Source organism: Lactuca virosa, chromosome 4 (assembly GCF_052849685.1).
Source record: "Lactuca virosa cultivar CGN04683 chromosome 4, Lactuca_virosa_CGN04683_v6, whole genome shotgun sequence".
Classification (NCBI taxonomy): Eukaryota; Viridiplantae; Streptophyta; class Magnoliopsida; order Asterales; family Asteraceae; genus Lactuca; species Lactuca virosa.
The window spans coordinates 175,379,084-175,395,763 of record NC_136429.1 but is presented as its reverse complement, the minus strand read 5'-3'; positions in this window follow the sequence as shown (position 1 = coordinate 175,395,763).

Below are 16,680 nucleotides of genomic sequence, written 5' to 3'. Positions count from 1 at the left end.
GATTGCTAATCGGTTCCTGAAGTCATACTTGCAACTATAGTTATTAGACTTATCCAAGTGGGAGACTGTTGGATATAGTGTCTAAGTCCATAACTATATTTGGTATGTACTTGACCCGACCCGACATGGTCTATTTGGGTTGCACTTCACCCGAACAATTTATGGATAATCGTTTGAGAATAGTATAAGTTATGATTTATTAATATATTATAAGTCCTAATATATTAATATAAAATCATATTATTTAATTAGTGTTGATATATAATTAATTTAGAATTAATTTAGAGATCAAAAGTATGACTAATTAAATATGGGCTCTTGTATTTATATAGTGTGGGCTAATGCTTATTTGGAATGGGCTAGGCTTGCATGGAAAGTCCATGGATACTCCATGGAGCTTTAACCCATGGATCTCATGGAAATGAAAAGACATGGGTATTAGGGTTTACATGGATGTAACCCTAATCCACCACACTATATAAAGGAGGTTTTGGTTCTTGAAATTGTACTAGTTGATGTGTGTAAACCAAGAGGGCCGATTTCAAGAAGTTTGTGACTATTCTCTCAAGTTTCCAAGTTTGTGGTGATTTGTGACTTCCATTTGAGGCATCCACATTATTGGTGCTAGGCTCTCAAACTCCAAGCAATCAACTACTACTACAAGGTAAGTAATTCTACTAGTTTTATTTGTAAATGTGACTTTTGGTTATCCATAACTTAAGAACTAGTTATGGACTCCATTAAAACACATAAAGATCAAGAATTAATCTAATCAATTATTAGCACATAATTTCTATGATCTTCTAAACTCATATGGTTTATGTCAAATGCATGCTAGTTATAGGTTTAATGCCTTGGAAACCATTTGCATGTATAATAGAGAAAACATAGATCCAAGGTATTTAGGGTTGTATGTGCACCATAGGATGTTCTAGTATACTAAAACCCAACAGTGGTATCAGAGTCATGGGTTGTTTTCTATTATATTTGATGCAAATGTATTTTTTTTTCAAGTTGAAGGAAAAAAAACATGAAGTTTGTCAAATTCTATGATAATTACTTGATTTTATGAAAAACTAATTATTAGTAAAATTTGAGTCACTTTACTACAAGAGTTGAATTAGGTCAATTTATTAAAAGATAGAATGATATGATTATTTTATTTGTTTTAAAAGTTTGATCTAAATGGTTTTAAGGAGTTACAAATTTTGTCATAAAATTTTGGAACTCAAAAGTTTTTTTTAAAGTTATGATCTTAAGAGTTTTGAAACTTTCATAAGTTATGGATGTGAAATGTCTCATTTATTAGCTCTTTAGGTTATGAATTCCAAGAGTCTTCAAAGGATAATTGTCAAAGTTTCAAGATTTGTATTAGTTTATATGATTATCTAATTTCTTGAAAATTGTTGACGTGAATTATCTTTACTTATGAGTTTAATCTAGATCATAGAAAAATTATTTGATTATTGTGTTAATTGGAATATTTGATATTAATGGTTTTTATGAACTCCATAACTTGTCCTCAAGTTATGGAAAGTGAAGAGTTTTTCTTTTTAAAGTGTCATTAAGTCTCATAGGTTATGAAAATAGAAGAGTCACTATTTTTAATGTCATCATTAAATGATTTAATGTCTTCCATAACTTGTCCTCAAGTTATGGAACTTGAATTTTTTTTTTCATTAAACCTTAATTAAACTCATAAGTTATGAAAAATCCAAGAGTTTTGAAAGGTTTCAAAACTTGTCCTCAAGTTTTGGAATTTGTAAAGTTACCCCCCATGTATACTTTAATTCCAAACTAGACCTTAGAATTCTAAAAGTTTAAAATTCAACCCTTATACTATTATTATAATTTTAATTATATAGATATGTATAAGATAAAGTCGTCTTACCATTACTAGGCCTCATTCACGAAGCCGGTCTATAAGGGGGGTATAAGGTTACTGCCTATAAAATGGCAGTTTAATGGGTGTCCACTCTCACTCACCGTTTCCTTGACCGGTGGAGGGTCGTTAGCCGAACAGGTAGGACAAGGACTATAATTCTCCCTTCATTATAAGTATAATGATAAATACTAAGTAACTAAACACTTATAAATTTCCAATCTTAGTTACTTAGGAAAATATGAATAAGGTGCTAATCCATGAAATTACACTTTGCACTTTGTTTAAGCTGTTAGTGGAGCGTGTGTGGTTAACCGGCACACTAACCTGGACTTAACAAGGTAGGCAAAGGGTAACTTAATTTTTATTATAGTATCGTTGGAGCGTGTGTGGTTAACCGGCACATCGATTGAGGGGTAAATATTAAGGGTACCAAGTATATTTGCATGGTTACTTCACACCTTGTTTTGTGATCCTCGGCATACCAGTCACAAAACCTGAAGGGCACACTCGAGATTGAAACATGCCATTGAAAAGTTCAATGAATCTCAAAAGAATCTAGGAGTTTCAAAACCGATTAAAACCTAATAATATATTTCGTTTATCTTGGTGGAAATTGGTGAATCGTCATTCACCTACCTTCAAATATTTTATAGCTTGGATTACAGCATCCCTCTTCCAAGTTATAAAAATAGTTTGTTGGGTCCTAGCCTTAATATATCATATTGGGTGTTATATTAAGGACTTAAATCAACTTTACGTGAATTTCTCCCATTGTTGATGTGTGGTTTAGACAACAATGATCTTCCCAAACCAAGCTTTCCTAATGAATATGACTTCCCGAGTTTGGCTCATGGAAGTCATACTTCTCTTCCTCCACCTCCTCCAATTATTCTCCCTAACCCACAAGTTCAAGGTCACTCAAGCCCTAATGACAAGCAAGGTCTATGTGTGATCACATCTTAGAGATGAAGTCACATATTGACAAGCCGGGAGAGTTGGGTGTCAAAGTCTTGAGAAAGTTGGATGTTCAATCACTTTCTAAGTCACATAGTGAGTTCCTTTGGGATTACTATGAAACAGACTATGACATGAACCTTAATGATCATATCTATTTGCTTGGTGCTGCTGAATCAGCAATGATTTGGAACGATAGTAAAGCAAATTTGATTAGAAGATCAACTTCCAAAAAAATTTATGGACAGTGACAATGGTGACACTGGAAATCCAGAAAAAGCATTCTCTTCCCAATGGAAAGGGATTGGCCATAGTCAACCCGGTTGACCAAATGGTAAAGAGAAAGGCTAAGTCTGAGATAGTCCCATTACCAAAGGGTCCATATGTTTATTTTGCCAAAGGAAGGGGCGTTGATTGCAAAGCTGCCAAATTTACCTAAGGATGTTAAAGTCAATAAGTTTGACTCTACATCAGGTAGAGCCCATTATCTAACTCTGATAAGTTCTATTCTGAGATCCTCATTACATGATGTGACTGGGTCACATGTTGATGTTTTAAGAATCAACGAATATAGAGAAATCTTAAAGGAAGTATATGCTGATTCTGATCGCGAAGGTGGATTTCGATCGCATCAGAATTTTGAGCAGTTGCTTAAGAAGTTATGATATATTGCTAAGGAATAGATAACAACAATTTTCCATGTGGATTGTAAGGATAAGTTTTTCCGCAAAGTTTTAAAATAAAAGAAAATTGTTTAATTTTATTTATTTGAAGTATCCTTACAATGGCATTTGTGGAAAATTGTTGCTTATATGATTCCACTGACAGGAATATTGGAAAATGGATTTGATTCTTTCATTTGTGGTAGTGTCTAAATTTACCAAATCAGGAAAGTTCCTCATCACCCAAGTTTCAATTGGACCGAAACTTGGAATCATGCAAGTTGAATAGTATGATGAATGAGAACTTTCAAGCATTGGAAAATCAAGACTAATTACTTGTTCACATGGATGTGTGAGTCAAGTGAAGGACTAAAGGGATCGAGTACACATTCTTGTGCACTGGTCATGTCCACCACAAAGCTCGTTAAGACTATTTGATTTACTAAAGTTTAGTAAATATGGTTATACTTACAAGTTTAAGTATAATTCTGAAACATTGGAAAAGTCTCAATGTATGGCAGAACGAATGGGAAGAATCAAATTAGGCAGGAAGATAAAAGTTTCTCAAATCTGAAAAGATGGGAGAGTACTTTAGTATCATGTTTGTGATCATCTTAATGATTTAGAAATCATATCACAATTAGTCCTCTAAAGGTCATCTTAGTGCATTCTTATGACTAAGAAGAGGAGTCATGAATTGTTGAAATGGTTAGATCAGGAAGATGAGTTATACTCCGTTCCAAAACAATTCTTAGAGTCATACTCCAAGATTGTAACTTGAGTGACATATCTTAAAGAAAGGTTTAAAACACTTGTCAAATGTAAGAGTAAAAGTGTCCTACTCTTGTACATTTGAAATTGGTAAGTTGTGATGTTTTGGATAAAACAAAGACCAACTAACGCCAATTGTGTGAAGTGTTTGTCTTGATAAAGAATCTGCACTATCTCTTGAATATTTGGCAAGATAGTCTTATATGTCAAGAGGATAGTGGGAGTCTTAAAGATCCTAAAAAGAATTTCAAGAACTAATCAAGAATAAAACCTGAGGTTCTTCACTAGCACACGACTTGAGGTTTTTAAACTATCGTGTTGACATATTCTGTGCCCATTCCAGTTAAAGTTGGCTTTGCATAGGAGTTCTGAAAGTTCTCAATTGGTTGCATAACAACTTGGAAGCAATGGCAGGCCCTGTATTGCCAGGTGGCAAGAAGTTAAGATTGCATAAGTTCAGTCCATATGAGTTTAGATTTGTCATTACCCTTGTCTTGTGACTATGGTTTTGACGATTCACATGGATAAGAACACATACACCATAAAATCTAAGGGTCATAAGGTTTCTCTCCGATTCATGAAAATGATGGTGAGGAAACACTTCCACCAAGTAGATTTGAAGCAGATGGCAAAAGGTCTAAACAATTGAGACTATGATTACGGCATCCCTTTTCATAGTTCTGAAATTGTTTAGACACACATGCATGCTATCTAAGGAAAGGTGTATGATTTTGATAAAGTTTTATCAAAGCATCTCGTATCAGAAATCTAAACTTTGGTAAGAAAGTCAATAAAGTATTTATTTCTAGAAGTCCAGCTGATTTCTGAGTACATGCCAAAGCTAGTGGGAGCATAAGTGTTATGCTAATAATCATCATGTTAGTGGGAGCATGATAATTATTGTTAGTGTTGCCAGTTAGCAATGTTAATTATAGAAAACAAAAGTTTCAATTCGTGAGGCTGCAGGGATTGAAAAAGTTGTTTTGCTATAATTAAGGGAGAGGATATACTTCATTTCAGTTCTAAAGGCTTAGATTGAGACCTTAATCATCTTTAGTCAAGAATATATATATGAATTTCATGTTGGATTGGTTCAACTTAAGGAAATTCTATATATTGCGTTCTCAAAATTCGATTATGATTACGGCATCCCTCTTCATAGTCAAATTTTGAAAATATGGCAAATAAAAATATTGTAGCAAAAGACTAGTCTAGAATCATGTCTTTATGTGAGACATCATGAATCGTGTACCATTTGCTTTGGGTACAGGATCGATTGCATCTGCTATAATATTTGTCATTTCTAAATTTTTCCAAATGCCCAGAGGCATTAAGAAGGGAAAAGGTCTAGAATTGGATATGACTAAAATGATTAAGCAATTGTCGAGGACAATCTGAGGTTTACCAAAGATTGGTTGCTCAGGGACAGTTGGAAGTATAGTGCTAATTTTGGAAGGACCATATTGACATATTCTGAAAAGAGGCATCTCTTATTCAGAAGTGATAGTCAAAATGAGAATATGGAGTTGTCTCCATAGGTGGAAGTTATCTGTGTAAGATTAGAAAACTTAATGCAAGAAGCATGTCCAAAGCAATGTACTTTGAATATGAGACTTAGTTTCCATGGAGTTGATCTCCATTGGAATACCTTATAATGACTGTTGACAAGTCTTTGTGACTTTGTACATATTCATTACAGGAGGGTCAGTGCATATAAGTTTAAAATCTAAACAGATTTCGATAAATGATAGGAATTTGAAATTCTCACATTTTTCGATAAGGATTTGGGAGTGTGAAATTAGAATCATTGAAATTATGTTCAATTGGTTTATTTCACAAAGTAAGGATCATAGACAAACATAGAGTGCATACTTGGTGTATGGCAAAGCTATTGTTTAAGAAAAACATAGTGTACATGCTTGGAGCATGGGACAACTAGTGTTTTTAATTCAAGTATAAAGTTGATAAAACCGAAACAATGAAAAATGAGTAATCAGTATGGTGATAAATAAAAGTGTTTATTTATATTCATAGGGTTTGATACCATATTTGATTCATTTATTCTTGTGTTTCACTTTGCATGTTTTGACTTCCAGAATAACTAAGTCGCTCTTCCTAAATGATTAAGTTATTCAAACCATCCACAGTCGGTCATATGTTGGAAGTAGATATGAATCAAGACTGTCATGGGTTGGTTTGTAGAGGTCCAAGTTGGTGGACAAAGTGGTGCTACAACACTCATGAGTGCTCATAAGTTCTGAGTATTGGATTCAACCCGCGCTCATTTGAATCACTTCATGGATTTTATCACGAGTGATCATGAGACGATAATATCTTATATTCTTCAAACCTAGAGATATGAGTTGTTACTATGAGTTGGTTATACATTGATTGCACGAAAACGCATTTGGTAACTCGATGTTATAAAACGTGCCTTTGTGTATGATTCAACAAGTAGTAGAACAAGCCATATGAGTCGAAGTTTATCCGTTCCTTTTACCTTCGGGATAAAAGCAATATCTGTGGGCCCCTCGATGATTTAGCGATGACACATGTGAGTGCTTGGCCAAGCCAGGACTGATTTGATTTGTTCAATCAGTCAGTCATCATAAATCGAAAATCGGGAAACAACAAATGGACAGAGAGAATGATTATAATCCATGTCTCAGTCCATATGATATCTAGAATAGAGGAATATATGATCCCTTATCTAATGGACGCGTCATTGATTTGTTCAGAGTTCGACAGCGGCTTTAAGAGCTACGATTGCTAGTCGGGTTATGAAGTCGTACTTGAAATAATAGTTTTAGACTTATCCAAGTGGGAGACTGTTGGATTAGATGTCTAAGCCCATAACTATTATTGGTATGTACTTGACCCGAGAGTAGCATGGTCTATTTGGGTTGCATATCATCAGGACAATTTGTTAGGATGGACTTTTGAGAGAAGGTTATTTATGGTTTATTAATATATTATAAGTTATAATATATTAATATGAAATCATATGTTTTAATTAGTATCGATCAAGAATTAATTTGGAATTAATTTAGTGATCAAAAGAGACTAATTAAATCTATGGGGACTAATTATGATAATTAGTTATATTTATATGTGTTGGGCTTATGATCCATGTTGGACCAAGTTTATGTATGGATACATAAAGAGTTGGGCCACATGAACCATGGATCATAAAACCCATGGGTATGGATTATGGGTTATACCCATGACCCTTGGAATCCTACATATAAATAGGTTACTCCATAGCCAAAATCACCACTTCTTTTCTTAGAGAAATATGGAGGTGTTTTGGTGCATGGAATTCTCTCTCAAGAGCCACCTTTGTCCTAGGTGTGTTGTGATTCCATTTGAGGCATTTCATACTATTGTTGCTAAGCTCTTAAGGCCAAATACATCAAGACTTCAAGCCACATAAAAGGTATGTTTCCCTAACTAGTATATTATATGGTTTATGTCAAATGCATGCTAGTTATAGGTTTAATGCCTTGGAAACCATTTGCATGTATAATAGAGAAAACATAGATCCAAGGTATTTAGGGTTGTATGTGCACCATAGGATGTTGTAGTAACTGATGGGTTTTTGAGCATTTTAACACTCCTATGGTGTACATGCAACCCTAGAAACCTTGGATCTATGTTTGACTATGATACATGCAAATAATTATTTTTCCAAGGTTCTTATCCTATCTAGCATGGCATGGGGAACTTGAATCAAATAAAGCTAGTAGAATTACTTACCTTGTAGTTGTAGTTGATTGTTTGGAGTTTTAGAGCCTAGCACCAATAGTGTGGATGCCTCAAATGGAAATCAAAAATCACCACAAACTTGGAACTTTGAGAGAATAGTAATCACCTTCTTGAAATCGGCCCTCTTACTTTACTCACCACAACTCGTGTGATTTCAAGAACCAAAGCCTCCTATATATAGTGTGGTGGATTAGGGTTACATCCATGTAAACCCTAATACCCATGTCTTTTCATTTCCATGAGATCCATGGGTTAAAGCTCCATGGAGTATCCATGGACTTTCCATGCAAGCCTAGCCCATTCCAAATAAGCATTAGCCCACACTATATAAATACAAGAGCCCATATTTAATTAGTCATACTTTTGATCTCTAAATTAATTCTAAATTAATTATAGATCAACACTAATTAAATAATATGATTTTATATTAATATATTAGAACTTATAATATATTAATAAATCATAACTTATACTATTCTCAAAAGATTATCCGTAAATTGTTCGGGTGAAATGCAACCCAAATGGACCATGCCAGGTCGGGTCAAGTACATACCAAATATAGTTATGGACTTAAACACTATCTCCAACAGTCTCCCACTTGGATAAGTCTAATAACTATAGTTGCAAGTATGACTTCAGGAACCGATCAGCAATCGTAGCTCTTAAAACTCTGTTGAACTATGAAGCGCCATTTTAGATAAGTGATCATATAATCCTCTGTTCTAGATATCAGCCGGACAAATACATGGAACATGGTCTTGCTTATTGTCCAGCATTTGTTTCTCGATTTCCGATTTGTTTGACATAGAACTTAACTAAACACATCAATGTAGTTCTGACCGGGCCCGGTACATAGGTCAAAACAAAATCATCGAGGGGCCCAGATATCGCTTCTAATCCTAGAAGGAACAGATAAACTTCGACTCTTATGTTTGCTCTACTACTTGTTGAACTACACACAGAGGCATGGTTTATAACATCGAGTTACCAATGCGTTTTCGTGCAATCAATGCATAACCAACTCATAGGCAACAAATCATATCTCTAGGTTTGAAGACTTATATGATATTACCGTCTCACGATCACTCGAGAAAAATTCCATGAAGTGATACAAGTGAGTGTGGGTTGAATCCAATACTCAGAACTTATGAGCACTCATGAGTGTTGTAGCCCCGCTTTGTCTAACATCTTAGACCTCTACAAGCCAACCCATGACAGTCTTGATTCATATCTACTTCAAACATATGACCGACTTTGGAGAGTTTGAATAATATGATATAAACCATAACATAATTATTCTGGAAGTCAAAACATGCAAAAAGAAATAATAGTAAACGATTGACAAGAGATAGCAACACTTTACTCATAAATAACAGCTTTTATTTATCATCAAATGTCAATTACATTTTACAAATTTCAAGATTATCTAACTACTAAAACTAATATCATCCTTCAGCCCTATGCTCCGAGAATGCTGGATATGCTTAGCCCGAGTCAGTCCCTTTGTGAGGGGATCTGTTGGGTTCTCATCCGATGATACCCTCTTTGCCACGAGGATTCCTTCTTCTATTCGATGTCTGATGAAGTGATATTTTCTGTCAATGTGTCTGGATGTCCCATGATCTCTTGGTTCCTTGGCTAAGGCAACCGCACTATTGTTGTCACAGAAAATCTCCATTGGCTCCTTTATAGCTGGTACAACTCCAAGGTCTCCGATGAAGTTCTTTAGCCATATAGCCTCCTTTGCTGCCTCGCTTGCTGCTATATACTCTGATTCACAAGTGGAATCAGCCATTGTCTCCTGCTTGGAACTTTTCCAAGTAATTGCCCCTCCGTTTAGAGTAAAGACCCAGCCCGACTGAGAGCGGAAATTATCCCTGTCAGTCTGAAAGCTAGCATCACTGTACCCTACAACTCTCAAGTCCTCACTGCCACCGAGGGTAAGGACCCAGTCCTTAGTCCTCCGTAGGTACTTGAGGATATTCTTTACCGCAATCCAGTGTGCCTTGCCAGGGTTCCCCTGATACCTGCTAACCATGCTCAAAGCAAAGGCTACATCAGGTCGAGTACACGTCATAGCATACATGATCGATCCTACAGCTGAAGCATAAGGTATTCGACTCATTTCTGCTATCAAAGCCTCAGTACTAGGGCTTTGTATCTTACTCAATCTGGCGTTACTCTGGATGGGTAACTCTCCCTTCTTGGAGTTATGCATGTTGAACCTTTTCAACACTTTGTCCACATAGGTGCTTTGACTAAGTCCAATTAGTCTTTTACTCCTGTTTCTCAAAATCCTTATCCCTAGGATATAGGCATCTTCTCCAAGGTCCTTCATAGCGAAACACTTCCCAAGCCAGGACTTTACTTCCTGCAGGGTTGGGATGTCATTTCCTATGAGTAGTATGTCATCCACATACAGTACCAAAAAGCTGACTATACTCCCACTAGCCTTGATATAGACACAAGATTCATCTTCACTCCTTGAAAAGCCAAATTCTTTGACTTTCTCATCAAAGCAAAGATTCCATCTGCGAGGTGTCTGTTTTAATCCATAAATGGATTTCTCGAGCTTACACACTCTACTGGGGTACTCTGTACTGACAAAACCCCCTGGCTGAACCATGTAAATATCTTCAGCCAACTTTCCATTAAGGAAAGCGGTTTTAACATCCATTTGCCATATTTCATAATCATGAAATGCAGCAATGGCTAACAGAACCCTAATAGACTTAATCTTGGCCACTGTTGAAAAGGTCTCATCATAATCAACTCTCGGAGTTTGAGAATAACCCTTTGCAACCAGTCGTGCCTTATAAGTGTGTACATTACCATCCATGTCGGTCTTCTTCTTGAAGATCCATTTGCACCCAACTATCTTACGATCAGGTACATTGTCAACCAAGTTCCAAACTTCATTGTCATACATGGACTGTATCTCGCTATCCATAGCCTCTTTCCATTTAGCAGCCTCATGGCCTGCCATGGCTTCCGTGTAGCTGTTAGGCTCATCCAGATTTACCAGTGTGTTATCATTGATAAGTGTCTCACCTTCTGCAGTAATATGAAAACCATAATAATGCTCAGGTGCATTCCTAACTCTGGTGGAACGCCTCAGAGGTATAGATTCTTCAGTCGGCTCAACAGGAGTTTCCTCCTCAGGTTGAGGGCTAGGGTTTGAGGCTCCTTCACCACTTGACTCTTGAATTTCCTCAAGGTCAATTTGCCTCCCACTGTCTCCTTGGCTCATGAATTCTCTCTCTCGAAAGAATCCTCTTCTTGCTACAAAGACCACATTATCACTGGGTCTGTAGAAGATGTAACCAAAGGATTTCTGTGGGTAGCCGATGAAAATACACCTTTCGCTTCGGGGTTCGAGCTTATCGTGAGTCTCGCGTCTCACGAAAGCCTCGCAACCCCAAATCTTGATGTGGTCTAGATTGGGAACTTTTCCAGTCCACAACTCGTGAGGTGTTTTGGCAACCTTCTTTGTAGGGACTAGATTAAGGATATGGGTGGCAGTCGCTAAGGCATACCCCCAAAATGAGATTGGTAGCGAAGCTCGACTCATCATGGAACGAACCATGTCCAACAAGGTCCTATTGCGCCTCTCAGCTACACCATTCAACTGTGGTGTCCTAGGAGGTGTCAATTGTGAGACAATCCCACATTCCTTAAGATGGTCAAGGAACTCAGTACTAAGATACTCACCACCACGATCGGATCGAAGCATCTTAATGTTCCTGCCCAACTGATTCTCCACTTCTTGCTTAAACTCTTTGAATTTCTCAAAGGTTTCTGACTTATGCTTGATTAGGTAGACATATCCATATCTACTAAAATCATCAGTAAAAGTCACATAGAACTGATTAGCATCTCTTGTGGCGGTTCTAAAGGGTCCACGCACATCCGTGTGTATGAGGTCCCACAAACCTTCACCCCTAGCACAAGTGTCAGTAAAAGGTGACTTTGTCATTTTACCAAGCAAACAAGATTCACAACTATCATCTGACTTTAGGTCAAATGACTCCAAGACTCCATCCTTTTGGAGTTGGCCTATGTGTTTCTTGCTTACATGTCCAAGACGACAATGCCATAAGGATGCTTTATCTAAGCTAGTGGAAGAGTTAATACACAATACATTATTTCCTAGATTATCTACAACAGATACAGTTTCATACACGCCATCACAAGGTAATGCTTTAAAATAAAGAACATTATTAAAGAAAGCATCAATACTACCATTATAATTATCAAAATAAAAGGTAAAACCTTGTTTATACAATGCATGAAAGGAAATAACATTTCTTGCCATTTCTGGCGAATAATAACATTTATTCAAATCTAATGTAAACCCACTATTTAGCACTAAGGAATAAACTCCTATCTTGGTGACAGGTGAAGCTTTCCTGTTTCCCATGATCAAGTTTATCTTTCCCTACTCCACATTCTCACTTCTTTTTAGTCCCTGCAAATCACAACATATGTGAATACCACAACCTGTATCAAGGACCCAAGACTTAGAATGAGGTGAGTTATTAGACAATATAGTGTATATACCTGCATGGATGGGTTTTACTTTCCCATCCTTCAAATCTTGCTGGTACTTTGGGCAGTTTCGCTTCCAGTGTGACTTTTCATGGCAATAGAAGCATTCAGCCTCATTAGGGTTAGCAGAAGGAGTGACAAAACCTTTCTTGGTTTTGCTTGAAGAGGAGCCTTCAAGGGTCTCACCCTTGGTACCCTTAGAAGGGTTCTTTCTCTTCTTCCCTTTGCCATGCCCGATTGCCAAGACATTGGCCGCAGTTGGAGTAGGAGGAGGAGTAGTAACAACCGACTTACCCTTTAGACCACTTTCGGTGGTCTTCAAGAGTCCTTGAAGTTTGCTGAGGGTGACTTCTTCCTTGTTCATGTGATATGTCATGCGGAATTGATCATAACACGATGGCAAGGAGTGCAAAATGATGTCTATTGCTAACTCCTCAGGGAAGTTCACATTCAGCTTCAGTAAACGGTCCACATACCTTTGCATTTTCTGCATGTGGCCCGTGATGGGTTCACCATCCTTCATTCGGGTTGTTATCATGGAGGAGATTATTTCATATCGCTCTTGACGAGCACTTTGATGGTAGCGGTCCATCAAGTCCTGGTGTATCTCAAAAGGATAATAGTCCTCATAGGACTCTTGGAGCTCGGCTGTCATGGTGGCCATCATGATGCATGCCACTTTTGTAGCATCTCTTTCATGTACCACATATTCAGCAAGCTCTTCAGGAGTAGCAGTTGGCTCGGGTACCTTCAGCTCCTTGTCGAGAACATATTCTTTGTTCTCATACCGAGTGACCATCCTGATGTTTCTGATCCAATCTGTAAAGTTGGACCCATCAAAGATGACTCTCCCACAAAGATTCATGAGAGAGAAGGAGCTAGTAGGGTTTGAGCCAGAAGCATTGTTATTGGAAGACATCTGAAAAGAAGAGGGAATAGATTAGATTAGATATAGAGATAGTCCTTAACAAAACACCCAAATGTAATATTAAGGCTAGGACCCAACACAATATTTTATGACTTAGAAGAGGGATGCCGTAATCTAAGCCATAAGATATTTGAAGGTAGGTGAATGACGATTCACCAATTTCCACCATGAAAAACGAAATATTTAATTAGGTTTTAATTGGTTTAGAAACTCCTAGATTCTTTGAGATTCATTGAACTTTCTTCAATGACATGTTTCAATCTCGAGTGTGCCCTTCAAGTTTTGTGACTGGGATGCCGAGGATCACAAAACAAGGTGTGAAGTAACCATGCAAATTACTTGGTACCCTTAATGTATTACCCCTCAATCGATGTGCCGGTTAACCACACACGCTCGATCGATACAATGATAAACATTAAGTCACCCTTTACCTACCTTGTTAAGTTCAAGTTAGTGTGCCGGTTAACCACACACGCTCCACTAACGACTTAAACAAAGTGTAAAGTGTAATTTCATGGATTAGCACCTTATTCACATTTTCCTAAAATAACTAAGATTGGGAATTCAATAAAGTTTAGTTACTTTAGTATTATCATTATACTTTTAATGAGAATTTATAAGACCTTGTCCTACCCGTTCGGCTAACGACCCTCCACTGATCAAGGAAGCGGTGGGTGAGAGTGGACACCCATTAAGTTGCCATTTTATAGGCAACAACCTTATACCCCCTTATAGACCGGCTTCGTGAATGAGGCGTACTAGCGGTAAGACGACTTGATCTTATACATATATAAATATTATTAAACTTATAATATTATTAAGTATAAGGGTTGAATTTTAACTTTTAAAATTCTAGGGGTTGGAACTAAAGCTTTTAATATGACTTTACATGTTCCAAAACTTGAGGGCAAGTTTTGTAAACTTTCAAAACTTTTCATTTCTCATAACTTATGAGTTAATGGTTATTAAAAATGAAGACTCTTCATTTTTTGTAACCTATGTGTTCTTTTAATGGCTATTTATAAATGTGACTTTTGGTTATCCATAACTTAAGAACTAGTTATGGACTCCATTAAAACACATAAAGATCAAGAATTAATCTAATCAATTATTAGCACATAATTTCTATGATCTTCTAAACTCATATGTTTATGAATGTTCATATCAAAAATTTCAAGAATCGTAAGTACATATACAAAACTTGAAATTTTGATACGAGCTTTTGAACAAAACTTCGATTTTCAAGTTTTTTTTTTTGCATCAAGTATCAAATAAACAAACCAGGCTCTGATACCATTGATGGGTTTTTGAGCATTCTAACACTCCTATGGTGTACATGCAACCCTAGAAACCTTGGATCTATGTTTGACTATGTTACATGCAAATAATTATTTTTCCAAGGTTCTTATCCTATCTAGCATGGCATGGGGAACTTGAATCAAATAAAGCTAGTAGAATTACTTACCTTGTAGTTGTAGTTGATTGCTTGGAGTTTTAGAGCCTAGCACCAATAGTGTGGATGCCTCAAATGGAAATCACAAATCACCACAAACTTGGAACTTTAAGAGAATAGTAATCACCTTCTTGAAATCGGCCCTCTTACTTTACTCACCACAACTCGTGTGATTTCAAGAACCAAAGCCTCCTTTATATAGTGTGGTGGATTAGGGTTACATCCATGTAAACCCTAATACCCATGTCTTTTCATTTCCATGAGATCCATGGTTAAAGCTCCATGGAGTATCCATGGACTTTCCATGCAAGCCTAGCCCATTCCAAATAAGCATTAGCCCACACTATATAAATACAAGAGCCCATATTTAATTAGTCATACTTTTGATCTCTAAATTAATTCTAAATTAATTATAGATCAACACTAATTAAATAATATGATTTTATATTCGTATATTAGAACTTATAATATATTAATAAATCATAACTTATACTATTCTCAAAAGATTATCCGTAAATTGTTTGGGTGAAGTGCAACCCAAATGGACCATGCCGGGTCGGGTCAAGTACATACCAAATATAGTTATGGACTTAGACACTATCTCCAACAATCGTCAGAAGAGAATCCTGCAGATCCCCTCACAAAGGGTCTGAGTAGGATTCAGCACGTTCAGCATGCGAGGAGCAGTGGTCTGAAGGACGATATTAGTTTTAGTGATTAGATAGATATTTAGAAACTTGTAACAATATAAATGTAATTAACATTTAATGATTAATTAATGGAGATTTATTTACAAGTAATTGTTTACTATCTTTTGTTAATTGTTTATCTTGTGTTTCACTTTGCATGTTTTACTTCCTGAATAATTGGATTATTCAAAACATCCACAGTCGATCATACTTTGGTAGTAAGTAATGAATGAAGATTGTCATGAATTGGCTTGTAGATTGTCTAAGTGTTTAGACATAGTAAATGTTTGCTGCAATGTTCATGAGTACTCTTGAAATGGGATTTGAGTATTGGATTAAACCCACACTCATTTGAATTACTTCATGGAATTTATCACGAGTAATTGTGAGACGATAATATCGTATAATCTTTAAACCGAGATATATGAGTTGTTGTTTACGAGTTGGTTGTGCATTGATAATACGTAAACGCATCAGTAACTTGATGTTATAAAATGCATTGTTGTGTACGATTTAATGAGTAAATAGTACAAGCATATAAGTCAAAGTTTATCTTTTCCTTTTATCCCAAGGGGTAAAAGCGATATCTTGGACCCCTCGATGATTTTGTGTTGACTTATGTGTCGGGCCCGGTCAGGACTAAGTTGATGTGTTCAATTAAGTTCCTTGTCATACAAATCAGAAATCGGGAAACAAACTGTTGGACAATGAGAATGATTCTATTCCATGTCTTTCTCCACATGATATCTTGTATAATGGAGGATTATATGATCCCTTATCTAAGGACACACGACTGACTTGGTCAGAGTTCGACAGCGGCTTTTGAGAGCTACGATTTCTAGTCAGATTTTGAAGTCATACTTGCAATTATAGTTATTAGAGTTATCCAAGTGGGAGACTGTTGGATTAGGTGTATAAGCCCATAACTATAGTTGGTATGTACTTGATTTCATAGTAGCATGGTCCTTTTGGGTTTCCTTCACACTGGCAACTAGACAGGATGACTATTGGAGAAAGAAAGGTTG